The 16,221-nt window shown below is 38.7% G+C and overlaps 1 protein-coding gene and 1 long non-coding RNA gene across 2 annotated transcripts in view; one reads left to right on the plus strand and one right to left on the minus strand.

Moving 5' to 3' along the window:
• The window catches only part of mafa (MAF bZIP transcription factor a), a 98,528-nt gene that overhangs the window by 8,618 nt on the left and 73,689 nt on the right, over nt 1–16,221 (plus strand). The gene's annotated exons all lie outside the window — the stretch shown is intronic.
• The window catches only part of LOC130923286 (uncharacterized), a 193,517-nt gene that overhangs the window by 174 nt on the left and 177,122 nt on the right, over nt 1–16,221 (minus strand). The window lies entirely within an intron of this gene.

Consider the following 16,221-nt stretch of genomic DNA (forward strand, 5'->3'; position numbering starts at 1 on the left):
TTGTTCTTTTCTTTTACACGACCAGAGTCTAGAATCCCTAAAAAGTCAACATAAGTGCCCTGACAATACCAGATATCTTTGCAACACTCGGTAATTTTAAACCCTTGAATGTAATAAATTGTTGTTGGAGTGTTTTTAGTCTAATGCACTTCTCTGTGATCCCACGGCCAATATGTATTTTCCATTTTTAAAGAAATGCTTAAGTTTGTATTATAATATCTTAAAGTCCAAGTTATAAGAATTTAGGGAGTTTTAATGTAAATTACAAATTGCACTACAGGATATATAGAAGGAAACAAAATTTGCATTTTGAGGGCGAATGTATAATTTTCAGGAAAAAAAAGTTTGCCTTGTATGAGACCAAAAATGTAAGATCATACCACTGAGAATATTTTGGGATGTTACTGTAATGCTAGTACAAGTACATGTGTTTGCAGAGGTTGTTTAACAAAAGACGTTTTCATTCTGAGATATAGTTACAGCATTGCTATTGATGAACTTTTTCTTACAAAAAAATAATGTCAAGTTATGATAAGAATCCAAGTAGTTCTCTACAGGAATTTCTGATCACAAACCAATGTAAATATGGTTCATAAAAAGCACGAGTTGAATTCACAGAGAAATTCCTCAGCCCTGTTCAAAATGGTTGACAGTGGTGTAATAAACGAACTAAGCAATGTGCCGTAAGTAGAGTATGTCATAGCTGAACTTGTCTTTTCTTTTGTAGTGAGTTTGGATTGTACACATTAAGTCAACCGTACACAAACAAGTTTGAAATGTACACAATGAATACTTAAAATCTGAGTACACAAAAGGCTGAATAATTTAGAAATAAAGCAATTAAGAAATTAATTCTGGAGAAATATACGTCTCAAAGTTACACTAAACAGTAAGGACATTTTTATGTTGTTTTTTTCTTTAAATTGTTCCAAATTTGTAAAGATCTTAAGAAGTTTGTAGTATCCTGAGCATGAGAAGATGCATTGCTACAAAAGGCAGTGGGCATCTGTTCTAAGAAACACAATGGCATATTTGACTGATGTGGATAGGGCCCAAAGTGGTCGGGTAACTTCAAGTTGGAGTTTCACAAATCTGATTGTGGCATTGTTTTCTGAGCCCTACCATCTCCAAACTGGAGGCCAAAATTCACATCAAGGAAAATGTAATAGAACATCTGTGAAGTGGGCTTCCCAAGAAGACCATCTCCTTGCTCTGTCACCTTATCGTTATCGTAGGCTAACTTCGACCAGCTTTCAGTAGATGTTTGCGGGATGTTATGGCTAAGACATTTAAAAAAAAAAAAAAAAAATGCATGTTATTTGTATTAGGCTGCCACCAGGCTTACCATATCCACCCTTAAGTGTCACGACAGACACGTTTAGTGTGGTGTGAGCTACACATGGAGTTGAACCTGAACTTCACAGGTTTGTTAAAGTTTAGGGATAAATCCAGATTCTGCCTGTGTCATTTGGATCATAGGGTCAAAGTGTGGCCAAGATGCAAAGAACACTTTGCTGATTGCTCACCTGATATATTGACATCATTTCCTCAAAAGTGCAAAAAGCAAAGCTCTATTGGAAGAAATGTTAATGTGGAAATGGTATTGGTATAAGAAATGATATTGATTGAGATGAGATTTTATATCTACAATGTCAAGGGCACAACTAGATCCTACAAGATAAAAATGCTCAACTCAGAGTTGAGTTATCTAAAACTATGGCCAGAATATGTTAGTGGAGAGCATGGAATGGCCCACCAGTATTCGTGACCTCAACCATATTGAACATTTGTGCGATCAGCTTGAGCAGTCTGTTTGTGCCAGAGGTGCCAAACACAACCACGTCATCTGGCTTGTGACAAAAGCTGGTTGAATAATTGGATGCTATTCCAGAGCAGTATGTGACCAGCATGATGAGGAGGCATGAAGCTGTTGTGGCCATGGATGGCTCTAACGCAAAATACTGAGGCTTTCTGATTGCGGAATGAATAATTATTAAATTCCAATTATGTCTTGTTTCTTTAAAAACAACATCCAAAAACACAAAACACCAAACAAGAGTCAATGTCTGAAAATCAGAAGAATTGAGACTTCACACAGATTTGACTTACATCTCCGTTCACAAAAGCATTACGAGGTTGTGTCATTTCAGACTCTGAGTAAACAGGAACTCTAGAGACTCAATTAAAAATGAAATTTATTTTTTTTTAACACATTATGTGTCTTCATTTAAAAAAAAAAAAAAAAAGTCATGTTCAATTCTAACCTTATTTCAATTTGAGTGAAACAAACAATTAGTACCTATATGAAATATTGTCTTACTGATTCAGAGCATTGTTGTTTTTGGCAGCCCTTTTGATTTTTTTGTCTTTTGGATGATAATTCTTATGAGTTTTTGTTTTAGTTATCTTAATTGTGTTTGTCTAGTTTTTGTTGACGAAAACTTGACTAATTTCATCAAGTTTTAGTCAATGTCTACCAAAAAAAATAAATCAATAAAAACATTCTGCAAACAATAAGTAAATAAATAAAGGTTTTTAACTATTTTAAATGAACATTGACAGACAAGCACATATTGTAGCATCTACAAGGACAGTGCCAACTTGGTGATTCCAAACACTCAGCAGGAAAACAGTACACTATTTTCAATTTATTATACCCACGTAGAAAGCACAAACTGTTTGTAAAAGAAAGTTGTCCAAGAGTTTAAGAGGACTCTTGCCCTTAGCATTACACTAATGCTAATGCTACGAGTTACATTTAGTGTGATGATCACTCCGCACAGACCTTCAAAGGCTAAATTCTCTCAGGCCAAGAAAACAAATCTTACCGTATGTGCAAGCCTGCATGGAGACTGGAGACAACACACTAGTGAGTCAGGAAGGAAGGTGCAGCACAGCACATCCTAAGTGACACAACCAGACACTGCTACAATGGTAGAAACATGTGACAGAAACTATTGCACATTTTCGTCTTGTTCTCGTCTCATCAGACAAAAACTGGCATTCTTCTCGTTATGTTTTAGTCTCCCAAAGCATGTTTTTAGCTCATCATCGTCATGAAAAAAAAGTGTTCCCGAAATATTTTTGTTTTCATAATCGTTGACCAAAAGAACACTGATTCAGAGATGCATACTAGGTACCCTGAAAACAAATGTTCCTTCCTGAGATTAAAAAAAAAAAAAAAGTCAAAGCATTGTTTAAAAACAAACTTTTGAGATTTAATTTTGGAAGAAACTTTGATTTTTAAACAAAATATTTGCTTTGTATATGATTGTGCCGTATTTCGAATACATGGTTATTTACTTGATTGGGTTTAAGTGGTCCGTGTTGTGTGTGATCAGAAGCTGGCCTTTCTCCAGCTCCACTTCAAGAGGGAGCTAGGACAAAAGCCATCAGGAAAGACAAGGACATATCTTGTATAGATGAAGTGTTTTAAGTGATATCTCCCTTCCACACGTCACCAATGTGAATTAGGCGCCCTCTGCTCGTGGCTGAGGGGTGGAGAGTATAAACAATGCCAAAGGAACGGATGTTAAACAAATTAAAGTGGAAAACTATGAGGATGACTATCTCAGACTGTCTCATAAATCTCTGATCCGGCGCTCATTGCCGATGCGGCGGCTCACAGCCTGCCAGCAGAGCACAGAAGGGGTGCATGCGGGGTGGTCTGTTCTTCGTGGTCTAAACCATATTGAAGGCGCATTTTTGTTTTATGCAAATTAAAGTATATGAGGAGAGGGGAGGGCCTATGAGCAGTCTGGCCACGTAGCTTAAGAGGGACAAGCTCCGTTATGGAGATGGAGAGCCACGTCTTGGTGTCCTTGCCTGTGGAAAGTAGATCTGACTAGTCAGGTGCGCATAGATGCCAACACATTCACTGTGCCTCCACCAACTCAGGACTGTGAGTGAGTCAGGTGTTGGGGGGAGAACCTCAGATAACCCCACCAAATGGCCAGTATGTGTTATGAAAGAAGACACTGTAGACAAAGAAATGCTAGAGTTCAGTGTCCCAGGGGAGCTCGGAACCAAAGATATGCTGACACAGATAAAACGCCAGGTGTTCGCATGTATATATATTTATGTATTAGTCTTTGAAAAAAAGTGAGATGTATGCGTGCAAATATAGATTGCAGTTGGGTGGCGTGTGATCACATAAGCATTCTGTGAGGGGCAAATCTAAGTTGAACTGACGTCAATGAAAGAAGTGCAAGAGTCCGATTGCTGCTTTGCCTCAAATTATCTGTGTTGCACTTCAACACACCACAAAAGCCATCTGACATCAAGTGCTAAATACACTTTTGAGACACACCACTTACTGTTAGAAAAACTGTGTACTTAATTTGTACAAAAGCTATTAATTCTTGTGAAGCTTAATAGGGCATGTTGCTCACTTCTATACCTTCAAATTTCCGGTGAAGGCCAGTGTCTAAAGCCAAATTTATTCGAGCACACATGCATGGTTTGTTGTATAAAATGTTGAAAGCTTGAGGCTAAACCAAAACAAACTCTGAACAAACTAGAACAATTTTTGTGTACCCGTGCCGTTCTCATATCCTGAAAAAATATAGATGGAAAAAACAAAATCGGTCCCAAATGTGTCCTTCTCAGATGAGTGGAGATGTTGCAAACAGTTCTACAAATCAAACACAATCTGCGGGTGCAAATCAACAGGATAGACAAAAACATGCAATTTTCCTGGTTCAGACTTAAAACAATTTTACAGTATGGAATTCAAACCTTAACATCCTATTTGCAAACAACATGTTAGATGAACTTAAGGTATAACGAAATTAAAATCAAACTACCCAACCTGTGATGATGCTTGACAAAGACTGCGAAAGCATAAAGTTAGTTAAACATACAGTAAATAAGAAAAATAAAAATGAAGCAGAAGCAGAAAATGCAATCTGATGAAGTTCAACCCGTCAGTAGCCCAGACAAGATAAATAATGATCAACATAAAAAGGGAGGAGGAATGGATGTGCCTGAAAAATCAGTGCTGATGTCTCAAAAGATAGGCAGACGTTTCAATAGAGCAAATCACCCAAAATTTGCTTTCTGACTTTTTTGCTTTCTTAGCTGACCAGCCAATTAGATCTCTGTTGCCAAATCAACAAACCCAACCGGCTGGACAAATACACCACTCAGACCTCTAATCGATGCGCAATAGTCAACCCTGGGCCCAATGTGTGAGGAGCTCCCCCAGGTTTCACTGACGTCCACCTCGCAGCAAAGAGGTTGTTTTACATGTCACATTTAGCCAAAATGATCTAGTTCCACTTTCCAAAAGTATCATTTGCATTCTTACGTCAGTGTTTTGCACATTGTACCAATTTGTTCATGTCAGTCACACATGCTCAGAGCTGCATGTATTTACAGACTGGCTCTTCTACAGTATCACAGCGAGGTCTATTTCTGAGTCCCAGGATGTTGCTCTCCGCAATCGAGGGCAGGTGACATCGATCCAGATTGACCTCTCGTGTGGAGGGGAAAATTAATGAGACAGACCAAGGTGCAGAGGCCTGAGAGAGATAGAAGGGAGGGGGGGAAATATATAAACAACATTCTTGATGATTAATCCAAGAATGAGTGTGTTCCCTCCTAAACCCATTTCCCCTCTCTCACCAGGTGGGAGGGAGAAACTGGACACTTCTAAGGAGGCTTTCACTATTTTTAGGCTTGGTGACCAAAAGACACTTGAAAGTTAAAAATAAGACAGTCGTGTACAGTGAGATGGGAGCAGTTTGCGTCATTAACAAGTATCAAGCACATGTACAGTATAAGTTTGAGATGCAATTGAGTCAAAAGAGGGGAGGCGAGGCTTCGTTTGTAGGTGGATTGCTGCTAGATTTAGTGTAACGTGCTTGTGCAGCGCTCCACTCTGCTAATTATTTCCCTGAGTTTTCAGCAAAGAGCACCTCTCTCACTAAGACAAGGGAGGCTTGGGAGTAAGTGCTTAGTCAGCCTTGGTTTGAGATAGTGTTGGGTCTCGGGTGGACTGTCAGGGAAGCGGAACAGCCAGGGACTGTGGGGAGAGGGCATCATCACCTATCAGTAAAGGGGAGGGGTGCAAAATGCTGCAGTTGGGGACATTTTTTTTTTTTGTTATGGCCTGATTTGGTCTGTACATTTTGGAAATGTTCTTCACAACTCCTGCTTTGATTAGCACAGACACAAACTAAAATAAAATTTGATTCATAAATACAGAGCAATTTTTGTTTTTTACTTGATACGCAAGCACCGTACCGCGGCAGTGAACTCAATTCACCTCAAAACAAGCATGTTTCACAAATAGTGAATAACTATTCATATAAGATTCTTAAAGTTGTTTAATGCAATTCCCAGTGGATATTACCTTAAAATTAAGCGTAAAATATACCATTGTTTTGTGTATTTAAAAAAAAGTTACTTCCTAGTGTGCTAGCTTAATGATAAAATATCATTAAAAGTGTCATCGACATGTGAATGAATATCATCAATTTGGTGGTCCTATAAAACTAAGCAGTTTAACAGCAATGCACTTTAACAACACTGATACCAGAAGCGACTAATGCTACAGCAGTTTACAGCTCCTTTTACATTAGTAAAATTGTATTTGTTTGTCTCTGAATGAATGTTTCATGAAGTACAACATTAGATAAATCTTTGTTTTTACTCTATGAATAAAAAACATTTTTTTTCCTATTATGATTTTCTTATTTTTTCTTCATTTTTTCTCCAGTGCAATGGCCTATAAATTTAATTGAGATGATTTGGGAGACGAGTAATTTTTATTACTAGCTAGGTAACAAAACAAATCAAACTTGTCTCTCAAGTGACCTAAAATGAACAGCAAAGCAGAACATGTGAACACAGTTCAGTAAAGTCCCACTTTCACACAAGGAATCAAATAACCAAATCGATGATTTACCTATAAAAATGTATGTTACTTGCTGAACTGCCTTGAACTGAAATTAACGCCGTATTGATCCACCGTCTAAATTCATCAAACAAATATTTCCATCTCAACCCTATACTGTCTGACCGGCTCTTCCAGCACCTCCTCTTGCTCCCGTTAAACTTCCAACAAATGACTTCTCTCCCGAAATCAAGTTTTCCACACTTTTTACCCCTCCCCACTACATTGCACCTGCTTGCCTCTGCTCCCTCTCCCATTACACACACACTTACACATGCACCCCCCCATACACACACACCTTCTCCACTTCCATTCTCCCCCTCGTTAGCTTGATGAATGGCTTCACTGCAGGGAAAGTGCTGATTTTCATCCCTCTGTCTGATTTCTGCTGGCTGTTATTAATTTCAAACACTCAGAGAAAAGCAAGCGAGTCGATAAATAAGGAAATGAACACACTTCATCCTGCCATGCCGTAGCACTTGCAGTCAGTCACCCGCTGCAGATGCCTAGCCTGCATTTAGTGTGTTCAGATTCACACTTGAATCACTGGTGGCTTCAATCTTTCTAATTTTTTAAACAACTGTAAAAAAAATGCAACTGCTGAGTTATTTCTCATTACTGGAGAATATAAATAAATAAAAGACCACCAAATGAATAAGACCAGGCACGTGCAGAAGGGGGCGCGGAGGGTGCTTGAGCACCTGCCCCTTTGCCCCTACATGCCCAAAGTGCCCCTTTTGACCGGGCTTTTTTTTTTTTTTTGCATATGTGTGTGCTGCCGACTCTGCAGGCACGCCACCGCCACTTGAACACCGAAAACATCTTTAAAAAAATAAATAAAATAAAACAAATACATAAATAAAAAGCCGTCTGTGTGCCACTAAGCCGCCGCAATAGCCTGCCCGGTTTGCATCTATATCCTGGACACGCGGAGGACCAAGAAGTTAGGAAAAAGTGGATGAAAAATATCAATGAAAGGGACTTTGTTCCAAATCACAACAGCTGGGTAAGTTTTGATAAAATGGAATCTCGTTGCAGTTGGATCGTCTCATTGAGTGTTCTTTCTTTATTATCAAGAACACCAGCAGTAGCCACCAGCAGTAATTGTAAACGCAGGTAGTAGGCTACACTGTGCTACATATTTAATCGAATGAATAATAACTGAGACGATGCAGCATGTGCAGATGTTTATTTGTTGTACAACACTGAATCTCATAATTGCCCAACGCTAAAAATTGTATTTCAATGTGGGCATCTAATGCAGTGTTTTTTAACGTTTTTTGAGTCACAGCACGATTCTACATGGGATTATTTTCTGTACAGTATATTTGATTATAAAAAAAATTCTCAGTATGCATACTTACCCAGTGTGAAACTTGAGCCTGTTTAGTTGAACACAAAGCCGATATCCTTATTCTTCAAAAGCTCTCAGTCTTTCTGTTTTTTTTTTTTTTTTTTTTTTTTTTTTTAATAGCAGTTAGGCTTGAGAAAGCTCAGAATTATCAGACGGAGACTTGAGCAATGTCTTAACCGCATCAGGGCCGATCATCTCGCAGACAATGGCTTTGCAGGCAGGTAGTATTAATTGGGCCGATTCGATATGTATCTAGATACACAGGTTACAATTCGAGTAAAAAACGATACATTTTTAAGGCCGAGCAATTCGATACAATTCGATACAGTGTAAGAACGATACGGTTCAATAGAGTGAAAACTATACGATAGTAAATATTTGTTGTGTGTGTTTGTACAGTATTTTAAACATTTAAAAAAGACCACATTTCTGATATAGCAAAATTAAACAACAAAGTTTCATACCAATGTTATGTTTTATATTTTTTGTTTTTTAATGAAAAAAAATAAATACAAATAAGGCTATATGACTGTCATTTTGTTGGATGGGATTGATAATCAAATAAAACTCCAGTGACAGACAACAAAAAAGTGCAGTAATTCAATTACTGTATTTTCTGGTGTTTTTAACACAAGAGGTAAGTAATTTAAGTGCAAACTTTCAAAATAAACATCTTACAAACAAAAAATATTACTTATATGCAGCAGCTCTAGAAAAAAAAAAAAAAAAAAAAAAAAACCTGCTAGTGTTATCATGAATAAAAAAATAAACTATGCTTTATGACTGGTCTAATTGGGGGAATAAAAACATGGCATTTTAGACAGACATGTCAATAATCATTACTTTAACCCAGTGCTTCTCAATTATTTTCTGTTACGCCCCCCCAAACAAGACGTAAATGTTTCGCGCCCCCCCAAACTCTCCGCCGCCACTGTAAATAGTATTATTCGTCTATAAAATTACTATTATAAATACGCATCTGCCTAACATTGTGTCCTTTTTTTCTATTAAAGAAAAAAGTAACAGATCAACTTATAATAAAGTATAACTTTATTAACATTGTTTTGTTTGTAACAGAGAAGACTTGACGTGCATCAATTTGCCTGAATTAAAAAAAAAAAAGTCACATTCAAACTGTAAAAATACACTCAAGGTATTTTTGACCATTTGATACAGAAAAATAAAATGTAATAAAATCCGTAAATAATAACAAATTCAAATTGATTAGAAACATTTACTCATGAGGACAATATGCCAAAAAATTTGACCGAAAAAACAAAAATGAATAAAGGGAAAAAAAGAGTGTCCTTGGACAGAAGGACAGCTTTTATTTTTGCTGCTCACACTCAGTATTACCTCCTTTGCAATGGTGTGGAGTCATTTTGCAATCAGTATGCTAACAATGCTCACTGGTTTACTGATATAACACTGACAAAGCAGGACTATTGTTGGCAATATTCGGCACGTTTTCGCTGAAAAACAATCAAGTGGCTTATCAATGAGATTGGGGTCGAATGTCTTTAAGTGGCGTCTTAATTGATTTGGCTTCAGGCAGTCCGCTATAATTATTTTCAGACACAGTAAACAGTAGTCTTTCCTCATCACCCCACTGTATTAAAAGTCAAAGCTAAAAGGCAAACGGCATGGAAAAAGCGCATTCTCGGTAGGTGAGGGCGGTCGTCGTGACGATCCCAAGCCGAAAATGGCACTTCTCGGGCGGCGACGTGAGAACCGGACAAGACAGTGGATCGCTGCGTGAGTGAGTCCGGTCGGAAAACGGCTTTCGAAAACGGCGGAGGCGCACTGCTCTTCATATCTGTTTTCTGTGTGCTGAGTGCTCTTCCTTAGTTCAAAAATACTGCACGCACTCTGAAAATGAGAGCGCCACTGCCACCCACTGAGTGGATGTGCAAGTACACTTTATTCCAGTCCGGCAAAAAGAAAAAAAGAAAAAAGCATGTTCCCCGAGGACACATGCGCCCCCCCTGGCATCGCTCTGCGCCCCCCCAGGGGGGCGCGCCCCACTATTTGAGAAGTACTGCTTTAACCTAATACACAACAAAGTCATTCACTTATGCCTGTGCTTCCTCATTTTTTATTCCTCATCACTGTCCATATCTTTTTTGAAGGGCAGATTTTTCTTGAGGAAGATCAACTAATCCACATGTTCATGTTTAAGTAGACTGCGTTTTGTGGAAACAATATGCCGCCCTTTCCACCATTGTAGTGGGTTATTTTTCAGGGTTAAAAACTCACGATCTCTGTACCGCTCCACACTTCACACAAGCTCTGTCCCATTCGAACAGATCTGGCTGCCTTCATCACTTCAAAGTCCGACTTTTGTTTTCCTGGGTGCGTTGAAAATCAATCACTGCACGTCGCTAGCATCGGTGATCACACTGTCCATTGTTTTAGCATGTTTCTTCGTTGCCAGTACTAGTTTCGTTTCGGGCTGTGAAGAAAATGCTACGGAGCATGCGTTACAGTGGTTTCGTTGGCTCTCGCGTTGTTATGACACGCCTGTGACGATCAGGTAATGACGGCGACTAGTAGCGGTTCTCACGAAATGCATGGGAAGTTGAGGCAACCACGACTGTGAGTAGTGCTTGTCCATATTATATCATGCATGCGGTCTCCATCTAAGTGTGCGCTGTGTGGTGAATGACGCGCACTTGTGTCACACAAGTGCAGCATGTGAAGTGAAAGCTAAATTATTATCATATTAAGCAATACATTGAACTAGGCATTAGAAGCCGATTCTTGTGCTTGCGGTAGCCGAATTCTATCTCTACTATTGGTTCATTGAATATTTAATGGCTAATTACTGTCGAATGGTAACTTTACTATCGATACATCTGTATCTCTCACCTGGAAAACCGGATATCCGGTCGTATCGGTTTATCGTTCTCAAGCTTAGTATTAATGTCTCTGTCACGGTGTGGTACTTTTTGGATTTAGCAACAAGTTCAGCAACAAGGTAACTGGCTTTGAGGGCTTTCTCATTTACCTTTATAGTTTTTCTCAAAAAAGTTGCCTGTTTCTCTGTTTACACAAAGGCGAACAAAATAGTCCATCGACTTTCGTTTGGAGATAACATTTAAACTTGCTTGGCACCATGGCGCTGTTGGATAGCTGCTCGTGTCGCATTCAAAATATTCTCGGATTTCTAGCCATTAGCCACCTTGCTGTCCTCAACAATGTGTTGGAATAAAACACGAAGGGAGGATTCACGGTCGTCACATATAGATAAAATAGAAAGGACACTTTTGAGTATATCGAGACATGACGAGTCTAACCAAATGATGTGCAGTAAACGTTCTGGGGTCCGCATTATCGCTGACTCAAGGTCGCTGATGGCTAGAAATCTTAGCAGTTCTTGAACGCAACACGAGCAATATCTCGCTTATCTGCACACGACCGAGAACTTTCGCGGCACACCTGACGATCTCACACACCAGTTGAATAACACTGATCTAACGTACAGGCTAACGTCATTGGCCAGCTAGTTGGGCTACCCTTTTTTCTGGTAACTTAGCTGGTTAGTTAGAAAGCCTTTGAATGGGGAAAAAATATCTTTGACAGAAAAAGATTTTTCATCTGTTCCCCGCACCCAATTAAGGTCTGTCACAGTCACAGCCAATCATACTGTAAAGCTGGTTAAACTAAGTTATGCTGCTGTAAGATGAGTTAAATTCTTGTTCATGTGCCCCTTTTGATTTATGTAGCGCCTGCCCCTCCATCGGTCTCTGCACGGCCCTGAATAAGACTGATATTGAATGGAAGAATATAAACAGTTAAGACGAGTGTGTTAAAAAATGTATAAATACAGAAACCATAGTAATGGGGGAAATATGCAGAGGAACACGGCAGCAACAGCCAATCAAAATATATATAAAAACAAAAAGAATGTTTAAACTACATCTTATTGTCCACACATTTGTAAGTCATTAGCTATACATACAGCCCCACAGAAACAGTCAATGCCACAGTGCTCTTGTTTTATCGTTCTTGCTGATAGAATGTTTTACTTTTTCAGTATATTTACAACACCAAGTTGTGCCAGCGAGTAAATCTTCTAACGCCAGAAAAAAGAAAAGAGCACCAAATCTGTTGAGTGCCCAGTCTAAAACACATATTATTGTCAATAGTTTATTATTCCCTAGACATGCTAAATTAATCATAATTACAGATAAATACATTATGAAAGAGAAACAAATATTAAATGGAAGAAATGCAGAAAGGAAGGAGACGTTTGAAAGAAAGAAAAGGTGCAAGAAGCAGTGATGTGGAAAGGAGCAAGAAGGAGGAGTGAGTAGAGAAAAGTGAAGTAAATGGTGAGGAATGAGTGCTAAGAAATGAAATCAAAAAAGGGAGTAACGGAAAGCTTGTTGTGCAGTGGAGCCTGCAAGTGTGCTGCAATGGTCCAAGAGTGTCGACAGAACAATTGTATACACAAGGCTGAGTTTTGTTAACTTGTAATGCTGGGGCTGTGTCAGAGGAGAGCAAATCAAGGGAAAGGGTGGGGGAGTAAATATTTGTATCGCTCAATTTCACTCATAGTTCTGGTTAACCAGGCAGGGAATGTTCACATGGTTTTGTCAGTACAGTCTGGACAGTATCAGACTGAAGAGAATACGGCTTATGAAGCCTAATGAGGAGGCAAACAAGTTATGAGAAATGTACGGGAGTAACACTGCTACGGCACTTGAGGTGTACTCATCTGGTCTTTTGAGTAGTGTTTTCATATAATGCTTTGGAGACACTGTTGCAGCTCACAAAAATTGACTTTGCTGACTTTCTTTTGCACTATCTCAGGATGTAACAAACAATTCTCTCTGTATTGTATATTTTCATCTCGGTGCATAGGCGATTTGGTCATGATAAAAAGGGGGTAGTAGAAGCAATGCATTCCCAGCTGATGGTCTCTGGTTGCAAGTAGCTGACAACAGTGTAGGATGACATTATCGGAAGCAACTGCACATTGAAACCAAAGAGCAAAAAATAAATAATAAAACAGAAACAAGGAGAATATGTACTCTCAAGATAAACTCTCTGCTTTATGTATTACATCAATAACATCTCGGTAATAATTTACTGTATGTAAGCAAAACGTGATATAATGCTATATTATTTTTCAAAAATAATTACGATCTTTGTTGGTGTTATCTGGGGGTTGGAACAGTTTAATGTCATTTCAGATAGAAAAGTGCATTTTGTTGTTTTTTATTATATAATATATATATATATATATATATATATATATATATATATATATATATATATATATATATATATATATATATATATATATATATATATATATATGCACGTATATATATTATATTTTAATAGAACATTTGCATGTATTTTATTAGATTCATCGGAAAACACACACACGGATACAGTGAGGAGCAAAAGTATTTGCACCTCTTGTGGTTTTGCAACGTCACCCACTTAGTTAAAAGGTACAGGTCTGAAATTTCAATCATGAATGCATTTTCACTCATAGAGACAATCTAAAAAATACAGAAATCACATTGTATGTATTTTTTTTGAATAAGTTATTTGTAATGTACTGGGGTTCATAAGTATTTGTACCCCTGAGAATCAACAATAATTATGACACCCAATGAGTCGACAACCTTGAAAAAGTCCACTTTTACCCCATGAGTAACCACCCACCTACCATCTGTTTGAGCTCAATACTATCACCTGTGTTCCCCACAGTCAGTCATAATCAAACTGCTACCATGGGCAAGACAAGAGAAAATAATGTTGAGCTCCACAAAGCTGGAAAAAGCTATGGGGCAGTTGGAAAGCAGCTTGGTGAGAATAAATCAACAGTCGCAGCAGTTGTCAGAAAACGGAAAAGGCTAAACAAGACTGATAATCTACCTCGGACTGGGGCTCCATGTAAAATCTCTCCTCGTATGGCATTACTCATGATGAGAAAACTGAAGGTTTAGCCTATAACTACACGGCAGGAGCTGGTCAATGACCTTGAGAGAGCTGGATGCACAGTTTCAGAGGCTGCTGTCAGTAGAACATTACGGTGCAATGGTTTAAAATCCTGCATTGCTCAGAAAGTTCCTCTGTTGAAGCCAGTACATGTGAAGGCCTGTCTGAAGTTTGCCAGGGACCATCTGAATGATGCAGAGGGGTCATGGAAGAAAGTCATGTTGTCATACGAGACCAAAGTGGAACTTTTTTGTGCAAAGTGTACTCGTTGTGTGTGGAGGAAAAAGAAGGATAAATACAATCCCAAGAACACCATCCCCATTGTGAAGTATGGGGTGTAAACCTGAGTTGGGGCTGCTTTTCGGCAAAGGGTACAGGACGACTGTATTGTATAAAGCAGAGGATGAATGGTAAAATATATCGTCAGAGTTTGAGCCCCAGCTTCCTTCTCTCAGTCAGAGACCTCAAGATGAGTCGTGGCTGGATCTTCCAACATGACAATGATCCGAAGCAAACAGCTAAGATGACCAAGGAGTGGCTGCGTAGAAAGCATATCAAGGTTCTGGAGTGGCCGAGCCAGTCCACAGATCTCAATCCAATAGAAAATCTTTGGATGGAGTTGAAACTTCGTGTTTTTCAACGACAGCCCCGAAACCTGACAGATCTAGAGAAGATTTGTGTGGAGGAATGGGCCAAAATCCCTGTTTCCAAATGTGAAAACCTGGTGAACTACAGAAAGTGTCTGACCTCTGTAATTGTAAAACAAAGCCTTCGGCACTAAATATTAGCAATGATTTTATCAGGGGTTCAAATACTTATGAACTCCAGTAAATTATAAATAAATTATTGAAAAATCATACAAAGTGATTTCCGAACTTTTTTTAGGTTATGTCTCTATAAGTGGAAATGCATCTATGACTAAAGGGTTGCAAATAATATATATACAGTGTAAGATAGCAGGCATAACCAGGGAATTAATGAATGACTCGGTCCCAACGCTATCATAATGTGTCAGCCAATAAATACTCATCCTAGTGACACGATCTCTTGGGTGTTCACTAGAAAGATATCAAACACAAATGCAAATTTAAAATTTGATGCACAGAGTACCAGCATACAAACTCTCATTTCCCTTCCATGTCTCTTGATAGTAGCCCTAATAGACCTCCTTCCCAGTGGCACAATGCAGTTGCAAACACTCACCTACGATGCTTTAATGAGATGTCTGTGCAGTTTGTGCGCGTGTGTGGGTGACTTTTTGCCTGCCTAAGAAAGATGTTAGCGATCCTCGTGGCCCTGTTTATCTCTAGCCTTGTGTTGAAATAGAGGGAGGTCAGAGGCAGGGCTGCCTGGATCCTTCTCCATTCCCACGGCTGCTGTCTCACAAGCACAGTAGCCACAGGAGGATGAAAAGACTATGGATTTTTTTTTTTACCCCGCCTTCTCCCTTTACTCACTGAGAAGACAAGATGAGCACATTCTGGCCCATTCAAAGCAGCCTTAAGCCTGACATTAGATGCAACTGACCTGAGTGCTACGGTTCTTGGAGCAAGTGCACACACGATAATTTAGACAGGACAACATGGTTCCATAGTCTGGTTTGCTACTTCTTTCATTTAGGAAAGCTTTAGTGTTTGAATATGATGAGCTGTTTAAACAACGTAAGTAGAATCGGGAACATTTCAAAAAGAGATTTTGTGTTAATAGATTACAATTTTACATTACAGACAGTGATGCTTTGTGCAAGGAGTTAAATTTAGGATGTGTTCACATTCCTAATTTAGAATATTTAGACTTAAAAAATATATTTTTGTATTGAAATGCCATAAATTTATAACACCCCACCCGAAAAAATGTTCTAATGTTTGTCTTACAAGGAAATACAGCAACCACTACAATTGTGCTGTACATTTGCGCTGCTCTGCAGCGGAGCATTACAGCACCATTTGGTGCAAAAAATTAGTTGTGGTTGATAATTACATTATGCATCACTTTGTATTTTATTAGGATC

This window comes from Corythoichthys intestinalis, chromosome 1 (assembly GCF_030265065.1).
Source record: "Corythoichthys intestinalis isolate RoL2023-P3 chromosome 1, ASM3026506v1, whole genome shotgun sequence".
Lineage (NCBI taxonomy): Eukaryota > Metazoa > Chordata > Actinopteri > Syngnathiformes > Syngnathidae > Corythoichthys > Corythoichthys intestinalis.